The following is an 18,697-nucleotide window of genomic DNA, read 5'->3' on the forward strand; positions in this document are numbered from 1 at the left end:
ATAGTGCAGTAATTACAATTAGATTTAATTGTTTTAAAAATATTCATTGCATGCTTTATAAGATGCTATTACAGAAAAACAAGGTAGATAAAGAAAAACATGCTTGACAAGCCAACAAACCCACAACTGTAAATGTGTGAAGAGGTTGGCCATACCAGTGCATTCAAATACTGTAGAAGTTTTAAAAGACTCTTTAATTGTAGGGGTCAGTGAGAGGGTGAAAAATAATTAAGGGTGTGATGCAAGACAACTTGACTAAGTTGTAAGTGGACTGCAACAAGAAAAGAAAAAAAAAATGTTTTGTAAGACCACACTAAGTCTGTTGTAAGTGCCTACTACGTACATCCCCTTTTGGCCTATTTTTGTTACGAGCCTGCCTGGAGAGAAGGAAGTTAATCAGTTGTACATAAATGCTCTCGTTATTTGTAGCTACGCCACAAATAAACAAATTCCTCAGTGGAAAGAGCTGCCGAGGTCCGTCTGAAGGGACAGTGCTCACTCCTGGCACCTACAGCCGCTCCAGAGGTCAATCTCACAGCCAAGTGTGCCAGAAGCACACCGCCTTGTTATGAGTCAGACTTTCAGAGTGGGTTTTACAGCTCTCGGGGGAAGCAAGGACAAGCCGTTCTGCCACATACGAATGGAATTCTGGGTAGGGCGGCACCAGCGGTGTACAGCTGACAGCCATGAGCTACTGTAACAGTCCAGCCATCATGACGCATATAGCCAGCTATGTCTTGAATGTCTAGAAAAGGTTATGTCAAACACTGAGATAACTTTACAAATGGCCTCTGGAACCCATGTTGGAAAAGTTTAGCCCTTCATGATGAACAGCACATGCAAAACATCAAGTGGATGTTGCACAGTCACTCCTCTGACATATTAATGAATGGGGTTTCAGAAATTCATCATCAGCTCTGCACACTAAATGGAAGAGGCCTGGACGCTCCAGGAAAACGGGTCAGACGAGGACAAAAATCAGCCATTAAAGTGTCACCTCGACTCTTCCTGTGCAGTCAAAGACACAGCAATACTTCACGGCTATCCCAGGCCTGCTGAAGCCAAAAAACTTTAAACAGACATGGAGAAAATAGTGAGGATGGACTGCCAGGCTTCTTGATACTCAACATTCCTGTTACTGCAGGAAACAGCTGCCATTAAAGTCTGCTGAGATTCACAAATCATGAACAGGGGGGCAGTTTTCCAAAAGCATTTTTAGCACTTCGGTTTCAAAAATGAGGGCCTTTGAAATTAGAAACATAAATGTGTGATTTTATTATAGGCTTCGTAACAGGTATTTATTATAATTATTATTATTATTTTCTTCATTTTTCAGGGCTGTCAAGTAATTACATTTTTTATTAAATTATTTCATGCTGTGCCAATTAACTAATCAAATGAATTAAATTAATTGGAAATCAATTTGAGCTGAGAAATTACCCATAAAGTCATTATAGTGTTGAATGAGAACAGATTAAATAAACAATACAAAAAATAGAAATTAATATTAAGAATCAATATAGATTGTATGGCAAGCTTTTAAGGCTACAAAGTGGCCATAAAAATGTTATTCTGAAGTTGCATCTGGAAAGTATTCAAGTATATTTGCAGAGACTGAGGCAGCATGAATGCATTTACACTGTAATTAGAAATGCATAAATAATGCTAGGACTTTTATGGGTTTTAAATGGCCATACTGAATACTGAAATATTAAAGTCTTTCTTACTTTCTTTCTATAAAATGATACTGTGGCGAGTGGGGCGGGGCCGAGGGACGTGGGAACAAGGAGTGAGGCCGGCAATGATTGGGCAAATCAGTGACACCTGCGGCCCACCGCCGGTCTCGAGTCCCACGTAGGAGATGGAAGGATATAAAACTGGAGCGACGACAATGAAGGACGAGAGAGGACCAGGCCTGGGCTTTTAGTTGTGTTTTGGTTTTATTTTGTGCGCATCAGTCGTCCATGAGGGTCTGGTGCGCTGTTTTGGTGTTTATTTGAATTATTAAAGTTTCATTTGATTGTCCGCCAGTTCCTGGCTCCTTCTTCCGGATGATTATTAAGGTTTAATTCATTACAGAATACATTACTCATTACTTAATATGAAAAAATGAAGCAAATGACATTTTTTTTATGAATGGGTCACTGAATCATTGACTCATTGTAGCTCAGAAAGGCAGAATAGTTCTGCTTTCACTTTGGGACTATTTTCATTTATGCAATTGAACAAAAACAGTGTGCATTGTGCATAAAATGTAACGATATTAACTTATTTTTTTAACTATTGCATGAAATCAATATCATATTTGCAATCATGCTGATATTCGGGAAAAAAACAAAAACACACTCTTGCTGGTTTGATATTGCTGAACTATATCATGTGATATAAATAAGACAAAAATCCATCATGCCAAATCAATGTGTTACATAGATAGTCCTAATCATTATTGTGGTTATTATTTTACTAAAATATTTATTTCATTATGGTCTTTTTGATCCACATTGGTTGTAATATAGTGTCAAACCACTGTCTGTTCACTCTTTTTGGCATTTGTATTTGCTCAAATAATCACTTTAAGGTGACTGTGTACAGTCGTGGCCAAAAGTTTTGAGAATTACATAAATATTAGTTTTCAAAAAGTTTGCTGCTAAACTGCTTTTAGATCTTTGTTTCTGTGATGTACTGAAATATAATTACAAGCACTTCATACATTTCAAAGGCTTTTATCGACAATTACATGACATTTATGCAAACTGACTTTATGAGTCAGTATTTGCAGTGTTGGCCCTTCTTTTTCAGGACCTCTGCAATTCGACTGGGCATGCTCTCAATCAACTTCTGGGCCAAATCCTGACTGATAGCAACCCATTCTTTCATAAGCACTTCTTGGAGTTTGTCAGAATTAGTGGGTTTTTGTTTGTCCAACCGCCTCTTGAGGATTGACCACAAGTTCTCAATGGGATTAAGATCTGGGGAGTTTCCAGGCCATGGACCCAAAATTTCAACATTCTGATCCCTGAGCCACTTAGTTATCACTTTTGCCTTATGGCAGGGTGCTCCATCGTGCTGGAAAATGCATTGTTCTTCACCAAACTGTTGTTGGATTGTTGGAAGAAGTTGCTGTTGGAGGGTGTTTTGGTACCATTCTTTATTCATGGCTGTGTTTTTGGGCAGAATTGTGAGTGAGCCCACTCCCTTGGATGAGAAGCAACCCCACACATGAATGGTGTCAGGATGCTTTACTGTTGGCATGACACAGGACTGATTGTAGCGCTCACCTTTTCTTCTTCGGACAAGCCTTTTTCCAGATGCCCCAAACAATCATAAAGGGGCTTCATCGGAGAATATGACTTTGCCCCAGTCCTCAGCAGTCCATTCACTATACTTTCTGCAGAAGATCAATCTGTCCCTGATGTTTTTTTGGAGAGAAGTGGCTTCTTTGCTGCCCTTCTTGACACCAGGCCATCTTCCAAAAGTCTTGGCCTCACTGTGCGTGCAGATGCGCTCACACCTGCCTGCTGCCATTCCTGAGCAAGCTCTGCACTGGTGGCACTCCGATCCCGCAACTGAATCCTCTTTAGGAGACGATCCTGGCGCTTGCTGGACTTTCTTGGATGCCCTGAAGCCTTCTTTACAAGAATTGAACCTCTTTCCTTGAAGTTCTTGATGATCCTATAAATTGCTGATTTAGGTGCAATCTTAGTAGCCACAATATCCTTGCCTGTGAAGCCATTTTTATGCAACGCAATGATGGCGGCACGCGTTTCTTTGCAGGTCACCATGGTTAACAATGGAAGAACAATGATTTCAAGCATCACCCTCCTTTGAACATGTCAAGTCTGCCATTCTAACCCAATCAGCCTGACATAATGATCTCCAGCCTTGTGCTCGTCAACATTCTCACCTGAGTTAACAAGACGATTACTGAAATGATCTCAGCAGGTCCTTTAATGACAGCAATGAAATGCAGTGGAAAGGTTTTTTGGGATTAAGTTAATTTTCATGGCAAAGAAGGACTATGCAATTCATCTGATCACTCTTCATAACATTCTGGAGTATATGCAAATTGCTATTATAAAAACTTAAGCAGCAACTTTTCCAATTTCCAATATTTATGTAATTCTCAAAACTTTTGGTCACGACTGTATATATTGCGAAAGGCCTGCTATGAAAGGGTATGGTGTATTGTACCCCAACATGCTCTGCTGCTGACTGGGAGCGGCAAATCCTCCACAGATGAAATAACAACACAAAAGGCTTTTGTCTTGAGTTGAAGGTCTTGATCTCATAGGAGAATTTGGTGGAGTGAATAAACAACTGAGAAGCCAAATTAATCACAATTACTGAAATCTGCTCTGACACATATTGAACTGAGAATAAAATAACATCAAAAGCAGGAACGGGAAGTTTGTGGCTTTTCCCGGCACAAGACACAGGGGAACGTTTAGCAAACATATTTTGGATGAGCTCCACAGAGGGCGTTCAGTGTAAGAGCTTGTGAATTGATCTCAGGGGCTGAGAAATGAAACCATTAGAGCATTCTGTCACTCACACAAACACACAACAACCCACTCTGATCTCAAGCCACGTCTTCTAATGGACCGCATCAGGTAAATATTATCTCTTGGCCAGAGAGTCATCACAGGGGAAATACTCTCAAAACAGTGTCAGTGTGATAAGACCATAATCCTCTCCACGTGTGAGCGCAGAGAGTTTGCAGTGTGTTTGGGGCCTGCAGAGTCTCAGGTGCCTCTCTTAGCCAGACGGCATATGTTTATTTCTATAGATCAACTATTCCCCAATTCTTTTGTCAGCTGAACCCCTTTGACCTTTAAATATTTACTTGACGTATCTCCTGAGATGTTAATATTTTAATAATTTAACATAATCATATGGTCAGTTCTCTGATGTCAATGGTCACAACATGCAAGTAAGCAATTCAACATTTTCTGAATTGTTAGTTTTTTAGTAAGTGGTTAATTTTAATTTCTTTTATAAGTTTACATTTTATTTATTAATTTTAAATTTATGGAATAAATGTTAAAACATATAACACAAAAAATATTTTATTTTCCACTTTACAAAAAAGGTTCTATTAAACTGCAGTAATATTTTTAATAATATTTTATAATATAACTAGATGAGTAAAGTCTGAAGACAAACTTTAAGTTGGTTTGAAAAAGCCTAGCCAGAAAGTTTGAAGTAGTTTTAAAAGCTTGCAAATTTACATAATGAAAGTTTACAGTTCAGAGTAGTTTAAAAGTTAAAAAGTTTGAATGTTTTCAATGTCAATAGAGTCTATCAGAAAAACAGATAACTACTGTATAAAACACATTGCTAGGGTACCTGGGGTGGTTGCTAGGCTGTTGCTAGCATGACTAGCACGTTGCTAACTTATTCTTAGCATGATTAGCATGCTATTAACATGTTGGTAGTATGATTAGCATGTCACTAACATGTTGCTAGCATGTTTCTATCATGATAAGCATGTCACTAGCATGTTGCTAGCATATTTCTATCACAATAAGCATGTTAATATCATGTTGCTAGTATTATTAGCATGTTACAAGCATACTAACATGCTAGTAACATGCTAGTACATGCGAGCTAATCATATAAGCAACGTATGTGGGACCATACTCCCAGGGGCAGGGAAATAAAATTCCCATATGTGGGACCGTACCGCTCAAAGGGTTAATAATATAATTACATAATTACATAAAATTATGTTTTTACTGTTTATTTGAAATGCATAAAAAAATGCAACCTTAATTTTTATAAAGATTTAAAAATATATATATATTAATATATGTAATTTCTTTAATATTATTTCATACCTTTGATCAATAGTGTATACAATTTATTTATTTATTTTTTTTATTTGACAATTCATTTTGCATACTCACACTCCTCTAAGTTAGAGCTTGTTGGTGGATTGTACATTTAGGCACAAAAATGTATAGTATGGCAAACATCAGCTGGGGTCAGATCACAGGGTCACGTCGCTTTCAGTGACTACAGAAATGTTACTTATAAACGTGTTGTGTGGCTGTTTTGGACACTGTAAATCCCCGGCGGTTGAGTGGTTTTAGTCTGACTAACACCACTGGACACAGTCATCCTGCCTGAGCACTTTGTGATTTCTCTGGAGGTCAATGCCAGCCTCATCCAAAATCCATGTTGACCACTGATGACTGTCTCTTTGAACACACCACATCACTGCCCAGCTATGACTGTGACTACAGCTTAAACAATCACATGCTTTTTTTTTTTTACCACTAAAGTTTAATTAATATTTTGATCACCTTATTTTCTTACATTTTCAGTTATTTTAATTGTTCATTTTAATTTTATAATATATGACTTAAATTAAGTCATTAGGACAGTATTATGTTTGGCATGCTGTTCAATTACAACAGCACTCATTTTCCCCATTTCCTCTTTCGGTTTCAGACTCACATGCTGTACTGCTAAGTGACTCACCACTTGGCCTATGCCAGAATTAGGACATTTTTGCCCTGAATTGTTACACTATAGAGTGTGAGAGTGTTTTGAGCGGCCTAAATGAAGTCAATCCTCCTGGGTGTCTTTAGATTATCTGTGGGACACATTCAGTTGTTGTAATGGGAGTGGCAGCTCGGCTAATGCTGTGCTCTCTGGTCAATAATAATTCAGTCTGCCACTGTATGTGACCGGGCCTGTTCAGGGACACACTGAGCCTCATTGATTTAACAACACAGTCCAACCCAGCAAAACATACTGTTAAAGAATATATAAAAACACACATACAAAAAAAAAAATAATCCACAAGATATCATTGCTCTAGGTCAATACTATAACTAGTAAAAATACAGCGATATTGTGCTTGTCCAGGGCTAGTATTGCAATTCCTTCAGATTTTTAACCCTTTCTAACTGAAGTTTCCAAAACGTTCAATAAAACAATAAATGCTTTCGCCATTTGCAACAATTTTACAGCAAATTTGTCATTATGAATTTACATCTGTATAAACTTCTAGGTTTGGTCTTAAGAAGAATGTTTAAAAAATATATTTGTTATATTTCTATTTTTTTTTTTTGTGATGCACCAAAATTATTTTTTAGGAATCAAAAACAGAAATAAAAATATAAGCATTTAATTTAAAATGGCAGCTTTTAAATTCAGTTTCTACTCCAATGTATTGTTGAAATATGTGACACTGGATCACAAGAGACAATTATTTGAAAGATGAAGCTAGCGATTATGGAAAGGGGCATTACATTTCCATCGAGTGCTTGCAGTGATCAGCCAATCACAATGCACTGAGTCAGTTGGCCAATCAGAGCAGACTATAGAAAATGACGCGTTTGTGAGGCGGGGCATAGAGGCCCTACAATAATGTACAGTATTTGAAAAATAATCGTGTCTTTTGAACATTAAAGCATGTCAACATATTCTGATACACCAAATACACAAAATAATGATCTTAAAAAACATGACCATCATATGACCCCTTTAATATCCTAAAGATTTTTGGCATAAAAGAAAATTCGATAATTTGGACCCATACAAAGTATTTTTCGCTATTGCAACAATATCCCTGTGTGATTTTGTGGTCCAGGGTCTAGGGCTGTCAACGAATATTCTAAATTCGAATATGTATTCGAATAGTTTAAAAAAAACGAATTTCAAAGGTGAAAATTAATATTCGAATAAATAAGAAAATGTGGAAAAAAAGGCCCGCGGTAGTAGAGGTGTGGTTGTCTGCTTTGCGAGTGGGCGCGCTAGCGCGCCTGAGGGTTCAGGGACAGGTCACAAGCTCACAGGAGTCGCACTGTCTGGCACAGCATCACTGCTGAAAGTTGACGCGTCTTCATGGAAGATGCCAGCAAGCGCAGAGCCCAACTCGACCGCAGCAGAGAAAATGAGGTAAAATTGTTGACCCGCGAGATTGTTGTATGCAAGCTATTTAAGATACAGTTAGCATACCATTCGACCACTAGCAACATGAGGTCACATCTCAAAAATGTGCACCCAAATGAGCATGGCATAATGTGTGGAACTCCAGCTAAACAGTCACGTCTTGACACTTAACGTTACTTTGCATCGCTCGCCGCAAGCACTTTGTCTGCAACACGACAAGAGGCCATAACGGATAAAATAATTTTGTTCATTAGTAAGGACATGAGACCGATCAGTATCACGGATGGGGCACGCTTCGGGGAGTTCTGTCAAGCAAAGGAAGCGAGGTTTGATTATTTATCGTTTCATGTCAAGGAAAAGTTCCATGTTTACCACAGCACAGCTCGCTCGGAGCATTCAATGTCAGTTCTATATGCTGTAAAACTTCAAATAATATTAATAATATTTGTTTCAATCACTGAATGAAGCCTGCTATATTTGGGACAACAGTCGCGACCTTAAATTGCTTGTACAAAAATTTGTTTGTTCATTTAAACCATTATGCGCAGAGAACGTGAGGGTGAGAGAGCGTGAGGTCTGCAGTCTTGGCCATTAGTTGATTTCCTTGTTTTTGTGTAGGTAATACTTTGTCATATATGTTTAAACTTAAATAGACTATCTATACAAGTAGTTATGTCTCTTTGTATTATTTTTGCCTGTTATTGACGTAATGCGCGTCATTGACAATATGCGCAACCAGATGTTCGAATAGTTCGAATATTCGTGTATTTTTTAGAGGGAATATTCGAACGTCAATTTTGAGCAATTTTGACAGCCCTACCAGGGTCACATATAAACATTAAAACAGTTGCTATAATAAAAACGTGTTTTCTTTTTAGATTTTTCAAACAATCATTAAATAATGAAGACAGCAAGTTGCATTGAATGTGTAATATTGTGCATATATTTTATAAATATATTATATTTATATTACATAAATTATATAAAAAAAAATATTAGTTTATTAAAAACTAATTGAGACACAGCAATTACAAATGATTGGTCTTTTGTTGGTTTTGATTGCTTCTATTGTCCTCATCCTCAAAACCATCAAAATACATTTATTGTTTCATAAAGTCTTAGCTTTTATTTGTTCCAAAGTAGCACCAAGCACTTTGCGAAATCACTGGTGAAATCATTAAACAAAATTTCATGTGCTACAGATATGTATTCCAGAGCAAACCCTGACAGAACAAACCCTACACGTTAGAGAGTACAGCACCTGTGTTTCTCTCCAGATATTCTTAAATCTGCCAGCAATATGGAGAGGGTCTTTGGGACCATTAGATTTGGGACACAACCCAGACGTCTGCACTGCAATAACCCTGGCATCTATGTCTGCTGCATAAATATATAGGCCTATCCCCCCACCGAAGCTCCCAGCATAACGGCAAACTCTGGATGCAATTAAAACCTCTGCACAGAGTTAAACCTTCACACATCTGACATCAGCCAGCATTAAGTATTTATGTGACGCTCTTGGCACGCAAATGCATCTGTGCATCCAGATTTGTCATCTGCAAAACTGGCCAAAAACAGGAAGCAAGAGCAAGTCTAATTACAAACCTTGATGAAGTGTCACAACAGACTAAGCGTTACAGTGATTTTACCATGATAAGGAACAGTTAAGTGTAACACAAAGTGCCACAAAATCCCTTAACCATGGTAAAACTGTAAATCAGTGCCTTCAGCTGAGGTTTTCATAAAACAAAGACAACAGAAACATGCTAACAGATTAAACAAGTTGCGTTCATTCATGACAAAACAAAAAAATGAAACAATATTTAAAAAAAGGCCCATTTCAGTGACCCATCCCAATTTAGCCACTATTTCACAATGTAAATGTTAACCTAAAATGCTGATAGTTTAATCAATCAATCAATCCATATTAAAGAAATCAATCATTGCACAGATGCAAGCATAATGTTTTTACATTATCTTTTAAAGTGCTTAATCTAATAGGATTTCAGAGAGAACTATCCGAAATGAACACATGTTAGTTTCAGAGGGGGACTATGAGTCAGAAAGACACTTCTGATGCCTCATGACAGAGCTAGAGGGGATTTATCACTCAAATTTCAATGGTGCTCCATGTCTTAGCAGTGGTGCCTTGCAGCATTTAGTCAGGGATGCGAAACGAGGGTCTGAGTTCATGTGAGTGATGAGCAGTCTTGTGTACTTGAATCACATTTTACAGGCCTCTTTCATTTAATGTAAGACGTTGAGTATTGCACCAGACAGAGCTGAAAATGAGCACATTTACGGCCCCATGATTTCCGTGATGTGGAAAATGAGGACACAGTCATGGAATCCAGCCATAAAAATGGAATTTACAGTATAACTTGGCATGTCGTGGAATGTTAAAACATTTTGAATGAATAAATGAAAAGTAGGGTTAATCAGATTATGTATGCGAATATTAAAGTGCAAAAAGACTGCTATATAAATATGAAGTATCTGTGTGAACGAGTGTCCCCGAAAAATCTATCCATCAAGATGTAAGGTCTTGGAGAAATATTAGGGCTGCAACTAACGATTATTTTGATTAATCGATTAATCGGTTTATGTACTTATATTTTAGTTTTTTCCATTTTTTCCCCAAGTAAATTATTAATAAATGGTCTTTATCATTCAGCATAGATTTAAGAGATTTTAACCATTTTGCACTGTCATATCCTCATCAAAAATATACCTGGAGTTGTTTTATTGTGTTAGTAATCCTTTGTCGAACTCTTCTGCAATCAGAACACTGACCCATACTCTAGCAAATTTCACAAGGAGATTTAAAATAATGTTTTCATCATGGCAGTCCTTAGAGCTCCTAAAGTAGTTTAACATCCCGAACAAAGCTTATTAAGGAATCTTTCAGAACATATTTTCACGAAGAATAAGGATAAAACAGAATAAAATTGCAGTGCATTGTATTTTATTATATACTGGGAAAAAGCTTTATAGCTTTTGCTGTGAAATTGTAAACAATCCTTCAAAAAAAGTGCCAATGGCATGAAACCTGAATGGAACTCACAATTTAAAGTAAAATCCATCAGAAGGTTGTCCAGAAAAAAATATTGGACACACACAAAAAACCTGCTGTGTGAAAAAGAGCAGTGAATACTTAGAAAAAAAGTGCATTTCAAATATCTACATTTACCTCTCTCATTCAGTCATAATTAGGCTGCACGACTGAATTTTGAACTGGTAAACGACAAACTGATCACAGAACATGTTTGTAAAGCTTTAAATGTTAACTGTTAAAAAGCAATGTTATCAGCTTTTACGACTAAACATTTGCAAACAACATTGTACTGGAGAATCTGCACAAATGAAAGTCTTAGGGGCCGTTCACAAATCGCGCCTAAAAACGCGTGGAAAACGCTAGGCGCACCGCTTTCTCCTTCTTTCCAAAGCGCTCGCGCAGAAGCGCCCCTGAGGCGTCTGCCTTTGCTAAGCAACCATGACGTGCTCTCTCCTTGAAGACGCGGAAATTTCAGCAAAGGATAAATGGATTTGCAGCTCAAAAAAATCGCTTGCAGTAGCTCTGCTACTAAATGTATTTCAAAATGGAAATCCATATACAACTATGATCAGCTGTTCCTTTCATCTTGACTGAGCTTTTAACGTTGTTACGGGAAAGGATGAAGCTGATTGGTTAGTTCTTGTCACATGACCCGCGGTGCGGTTCCTGCATTCTGAAAAGTTGAAATGTTTTTAACTCGATGCGGTGCGGTGTTGGAAATAACGAACTTGAGCGCGCAAAAGACGCGATATGTGAACGTCCCCTTAAACAGTTCAGTAGTGCAGAGTTTACAGGTTACTCTTCTTTTTTAAAGGCTCAATGTAAAGTACTTCCACATCACGCTGAATGCTGCAGACATAGACATCATATGATGTCTATGGCTGCAGAGACGCTGTTCGGGAAGCACGTGACATAAAACAAGGCCAGCTATTGGCTATTCGCTACTTCTCCTGTTGTACTGGCTGAGTAAAACCTCCGGTGGCTCATTACTGCCACACTTTGGTCACTGCAGATTTGAAATATGCACGAAATGAGCCGCTTACGGCAAATAAAAGTTATTTAGCAACGAATCGATGACTAAATTAGTTGACAACTATTTTAATAATCGATTTTAATCGATTAAATCGATTCGTTGTTTCAGCTCTAAGAAATATATAATTTTAATTTATAATTAACAGTAGAATGTACTCTGAATGTAGAATATATCTTATTACAATGTTTTAATTTTAACATAAGACCTTGGTGGTGCAGAACTTTGTGTAACCAACATATAACAAGAATTATTACATTTTCATTAATAACATTTAAAAAGATCAATTATATTTAATGTTTTATCCCTTCATATGATGATAATTAAAACAATTTTAGAAATATTAAAATTGGAATTATCACTGGCTCAATCAATGATAAAAATTCATCAACACAGAGCCCATAAAACTTAAAAACAACATACAAAGAGAACAAGAACACATACAGTATTTAAAAAAAAAAATGAATTCATGGCACCCTAATAACTGAAGAGCTGTTTTGTGTATAATGAAATCCCTCATTCGGCACAAGTAGGGAAGTTTAGTCTCTTATCTTTCAGTGGTCTGTGAGTCACGGCTCAAACTCGCCTGCTTTCCTTCAACCCTGAGCTGAAAGCTACATCCTTCCCCTCATCCTGTCACAGACTGCTCTTCCTCTCACACTTACGCTACACAACAAGAAAGCGTGACTATCAGAGGATTCTTTAAATATCTTTTTCTCCTAAACATACACACAAGAAACACACACACTTCCCTGTGATAGCAGTCTATTCAGAGTTAATTAGCGTGGCTGGTATTTTAAACACAGGGCCTTCCAAAGCCATGCCTCACTTCCTGCTCGACCACGGCATTACAATGACTGGGCAATGGAACTGTTCTTGTCATAATATTTAACAATAATATTTACAATTATTTTTTAAAACAGAAATTGTTTTCTATCATTATTATTATTATTATATTTTTTTTTTTGCTTTATATAGTGCAAATATCAGGCAATATATAGGTTTGATATATAACTTTTGAGTTTTGCAATTTAGAATTTTCAGAAATGTCTTTCAAGTATTTTTAGCTCAGTTTAAAAGCTTTGATGTCTTCTAGTCAGTGCAGAAAAGGCAGTGAAAAAAATTGAAATTTATCCCTTTTATTGATTAACTTATTACAGTGTAGTTGTTTAGTTTTTGGTTTATTTAAAATAATGCTTATTAGGAACAGTGGGACTGACCTTAATAAGCCAACTAAGCTAAGAACCCATTGAGCCTTGTAATAATAAGCCAATATTATAGACAACTTTTAAGGAAAATAATTGTATGTTTTTTTTTTCTTTTGTTTATTAGTTTATGTAGCATCACCACATTCATCATAATTGCAAAAAGGATCATGAAGATCCAGGCTAAAATTTGTTTTGCTGCTGCCTGAAAGAAAGAAAAAATCATGCAGGTTTGGAACAACATGAGGGCTGCATGAAAAAATAAAAACATTTTCATTTTAAACCGATTTATTTCACTAAAACACCTAAGATACTTGACTAAATACTTATAATGGGCTCAGTATCTCAAGACTACAATAGCACATACCACAGATACCGAAGTGTTCGTTTCATTGTAACAGCTATGAAATTGTGTAAACAAAGTAAAAAGAGGCCAGAGACTTTAGCCCCTCATTCAGGCGTACTTCATCCTAAGAGCTTGAATGCTTTGTTGATGATTTATAGAAGGATTCTTTCAAAACAGGTGCACAGAGGATCCAAGAAATGCTTAATATATGGTTTGCTGGGTTTGTTTTTTAGGCTTGGGGTGGAAACTAATGTCAAATTCCCATCAAGGTTATTGCGTTGAAAGCCTGCAGGTTTACCATACTTCCTGACATGTAAATAGCCTAAAATTAGTGCAGCTGATGACCGAGCCGGGATGTGGGTGGCCACCAACAGCTGTTGTCACCACATGAGGGTCAGAGCCATACAAGCTCAATGACAATTTACGGAGACTCTCAAATGTCAACTGATGTTGATCATATTTATCTAGTCGATATGACAGAGGTGTTGGACTATATACTGCAGCTTTGTGCTAACCTTTTTGGTATCCAAACACGGGATGGTGTTCACTCATCCAAGATAAAGAAAAATAAAATCTAGGTTTAAAATGCACACAGAGTTGTAAGAAATTTAATATTTGAAAACCTCTTACACTGGTTAAAAACAAAAGTTTAAATGACTAAGAATTTCTTGGGGTGTATTTTTTACACATTGAATACATGCGTGTTTACATATGTTCAGCTGCACCGAAGCATCTCAAGAGAGTCATGCGAGGAAAACCACCAAAAAAAATAAAAAGACGAACATGCACACAGACACACAATCCAATAGTCTCTTTTTAAAAACTGAAATTTTGACTTGTGTTATTTAAGAGTATTTTGTTTCCTAAGTGGGTGAGAGACAGGATTTCATATGGAACTTTCAAAGAGTGATCCTCCCAAAATTAACATTTTGTCTTAACACAAAATGGCTTTTTCTTTTTACCTAAACAACAAAGTAAACATGACGAAACGTGAATAATAAACAATGAAGGGGTCAGTTTGAAGCTAAGCCTCCTTTTTTTGGACACAAAATTCCCTGTGCATTCCACAGCAAACAATGGCGTACTGTTTTCTCAAGGCGATGTAACAGGAGTGAGATGCGCTCTTCAGCTTCAGAGGCCACAGGAAAACTCACTGAGGGAGCCGTCTCTCTCCTCTTCATGAGGTTTCTTGGAAAGGTTTCCTTAGTGATGAGGAAATCACATTATTCCAGCTGAATGTTGTTAAAAACTGGAAATGTGTCCATTAGGACCTAAAATGCTATATTAATAGATCAAATCATCACGTTACAAACAGAAAGTACCTTTAGTGATCGTACAAAAGATAGTAAGGGAAGACAAAGCTGCCTATTTTCTGTTGTTGACTATACACTATTATACAGTGGCCTTAAGCAGTATTTAATGAACAACACGGAAGTATCCTAGTTATCTTCAAATAAGGAACATTTTAAATCAGACAACACTATTTCCCTGGCTCATAAAGGCATGAAATCAATACTAATGTGTTATGGGTTTTTTGCAAACTGTCAGCAGTGTGACTGATAAAGCTCTGGCTTCTAATGATCCATTAATCAGAAATGAGGGGTGCCGCCTTTTCAGACAGGAAGACTGAGGCTATTAGGACGGTGTTCTCTGCTAATGCATCAATAAGCCCATCCGTTATTGACAGCTGAACAGCATGACCCCCACAAACCACTATTTAGACTGCACACAACTCTGGCTCAGCCATTCTGTCTCTTCTAAACAGACACTAATGATTTAGGGTGCTAAATGTTAAATCTGACAGTATAAATGACAAGCAAATTAGTTACATGAAATCATATCTGAAGAAAATGTACACTCTTAAAAATGCTGGGTTAAATACAACCCAGTGCTGGGTGAAATATGGACGGTTGGAGGAAGTAAAAGAGGAGGACAGGGGTGACTGCTTATTTGTTTCCAAAAGCTGTGAAGTGCAGTGGTCCAAATAAAGCATTGATCCAATGCTCAGAGGCAGTTAACAGGCCCTTTAGCACTGACTCACTAACTGTGCTTATTCCATTCCTTCAGTCACCCACCAGCCCAAACGGCCTACGAGAAACAAGAGCACATTGTCCTGCGGAATGACCCCATCTGACCGACACTATTCTTCCTCCTGCTGTGCATCTGATAGCACAAAATGATGCAGATTTGGATAATGTTGCAAGGGGACTGGATCCAAGAGTGACTATCCGTTAACACTTAGCTTTTGTCGCACAGAGGAACTACAACATTGTGTGTATTGTTTGGAATTTAAACCGTCTTAAAAGTGTAGCTGAAAATAGACCTCCAACCTTACAAAAACAACAATATATATATAGGTCATGCACTGATATTTACATTTTGGTCAAAATTGGTCAAATTCCTTTTTTTAAGTCAACCAAAAAAAAAAAAAAAAAAGAAAGAAAGAAAGATAATATAATACAGTGTACTTTTCAAGTTGTGCAGACAAAGCTGTGCATGAAACAGAGTGCAATAAGTATACCCTGGCCTTTACAAGGATTTGCAGATTTCTAAGCTATATAGTAAATGATAGGTTTAGAACCATTCAATCAAAACCTAAAATCAAAACCTCGATTTATTGAACATTTGACCGCGATTACGATTAATGAACTATTATTTTGTTTCTGTTTAGTTTTTTTGCCCTCATAGTTCACTGACAAGGTTTGTACTGTAAATATGATTGACTATTAAAGGTGAGATTTTTTTCCTATTGAAAGAGCGATCTGACATCATAGCTCACTATCAGCAGTTATTTTATCTATGTTCGTAACATTTCTTACAGATTATTGCTCGGTGTAAGAGATAAATAAAGATCAGATAAAGATAAATTAGCACAGTACCAGTACGAGTGATTGCGGGTGTGAATTAGTCATACTGTCTCTATATTATTGTGAAGCTGTGGGTTGTAAATAGCCTAGTTCCTTCAAAAGTAGAAAAATATGCTATAATAAGTTTTGAGATTCTAAGCTACTTTAGTGATAAATCACAGGAAAGCACTGACAATTTGTTTCTGCGTTCCTCAGTGCGCGCAATCTTCACAGCTACTGTTTATATGAGTGTTTGTGCAATAAAGCAGCTGCGCGAACATGGTAGCTCGATATAATAATACACAACTGATCATCTAATCGCTTGAATGTCCAAAACATAAAACAAATACAACTGACAAAGTTTATTGAAGACGCAAGGCTCACCGTTTGCGCGCCATCACTATGTGTTGAACTGGCGTTCACCTCCATGTTCTGCTTTTATGCCACTAACTGGACAGGGCAGAGTCATGTGGCTACACACGCGGTAGTATTCTTTGAAGGGGTAAGTAACAGGATTAAAAAACCGAAATAAACAACATGGAAAAATTACGTCGGTTAGAGGTTCTGAATTTCTGTTTCGATTACTTTTCGATTAATCGTCCAGCCCTAATCAGATGTCATCAACTGTATCGATTATGAAGCTGGTAGAGGGTTGGATGAGACTAAACAATTTGTGATAGCAAATGTGAGCACTGACCCAGAGCACTAACTGTTCCAAGATTAAAATCAGGGCTCCATATTAATTCACCATTAGTTCACCATAGATAGTTCCCCAAAAAATGAAAATTCTGCCATTAATCACCCAGCCTCATGTCATTCCAAACCTGTAAGACATTTGTTTATCTTCAGAACACAAATTTTTGATTAAATCTGAGAGCTCTCTGGCCATGCATAGACGGCAACATAACTACTGAAAAACATGTAAAGCAGGGTTCCTCAAATCTTGTCCTGGAGGGCCAATGCGCTGCAGAGTTAAGCTCCAATTTAAAATATATTTGATTTAGTTAACAGATGAACAAGGGGAAAAAAACTGTATGACAAGCACTGTTGGGAACGTTACTTTAAAAAAGTAATTAGTTATAGTTACTCACTACTTGTTCCAAAAAGTAACTGAGTTAGTAACTGAATTACTCTATAATAAAAGTAACTCGTTACCAGGGAAAGTAACTATTTGCGTTACTGTAAAAAAAAAAAAAAATTGCTATATGTCAAATAATTTTTTTTTTTTTTTTTTGAGCAGTTTTCACAAGTCAGTTAAAATGATTATAACAGACAGAGGTGTTCGTACATAACTTTCAATATTTATTGCACGTCAACAGACAGTAAGAGTTTTATCCTGCACTTCAAGTATTATCTTTGTAAGAAAAGTGTTTTTGGCCACTAGCTTTGTAGATGCGTGTGTCACACATTACATGCACGTTCTTGCCTTTGACCACAATTAATTTGAAGTAGTGCTTATATCTCCACCTTGAAAATGCCAACTTTCCATCGGATTGCTTCTCACTCGCAATCTCTGCTGCTGCGAATCTCTGTTTTAGCTGTTGCGTGCATGCGTGCGTGTGTGTTTGTTTGGCGCCGCTGGCGTAAACACTGGATCTGATTGGCTACCATGAAGCACATGACTCTGCCTTAGCCAATCATAATCACTTATCTCGTTATTAACCCACCTCCTCACTCACTGTGTGAGCGAGGGGGGACGTTCGGATTACATCGTTTATTAAATCAATGCATAGTAACGCACAGCATTTAACGTCCAGTAATGTTAAAGGCGTTATAACGATGGGAAAAGTAATTAGTTAGATTACACCGTTACTAAAAAAATAACGTCGTTACCTAACGCCGTTCTTTTAAACGTTGTTATTCCAAACACTGATGACACGTAACATAGCCTATATATGTGAGTTTCAGTTCATTTTTGTGAAATGTTTAATTTGTTCACAGAAAGGAAACTCAAAAGGCAGAAAGCAACATCATATTATTTTATAAAAGCACAATATTTTGGTTTCATTGTGAGTGTACAGAAATAAAAGACCTTTTACAGTGATGCGTTATTAATAAGAAAATACAATATTTTAAGTTGATTCTGCTGGTATAAGGAAGTAATCGCGCCGGAGCATAGACACACAAAACATATCAGTTCCAGCATTCCTAACTTGACAGCACAGTTGGTACTTTATCAAAATGAAATACAGTTGACCAAACATCAGCATGCACGACTCTGTGTCGCCGTTGGATTGGACATAATAAATAATAGTTTATCATTTGGATACTTCGCAAATTTGGATTTGTGCCGAATTAGAGAGGAAGGAACAA

At 37.1% G+C, this 18,697-nt stretch overlaps 1 protein-coding gene across 9 annotated transcripts in view; it reads right to left on the minus strand.

The window, feature by feature from the left end:
- Positions 1-18,697, minus strand: part of LOC132126074 (unconventional myosin-IXAa) — a 132,200-nt gene that overhangs the window by 59,343 nt on the left and 54,160 nt on the right. The window lies entirely within an intron of this gene.

The sequence above is a fragment of the Carassius carassius genome, chromosome 3 (assembly GCF_963082965.1).
Source record: "Carassius carassius chromosome 3, fCarCar2.1, whole genome shotgun sequence".
In the NCBI taxonomy this organism is placed as follows: Eukaryota; Metazoa; Chordata; class Actinopteri; order Cypriniformes; family Cyprinidae; genus Carassius; species Carassius carassius.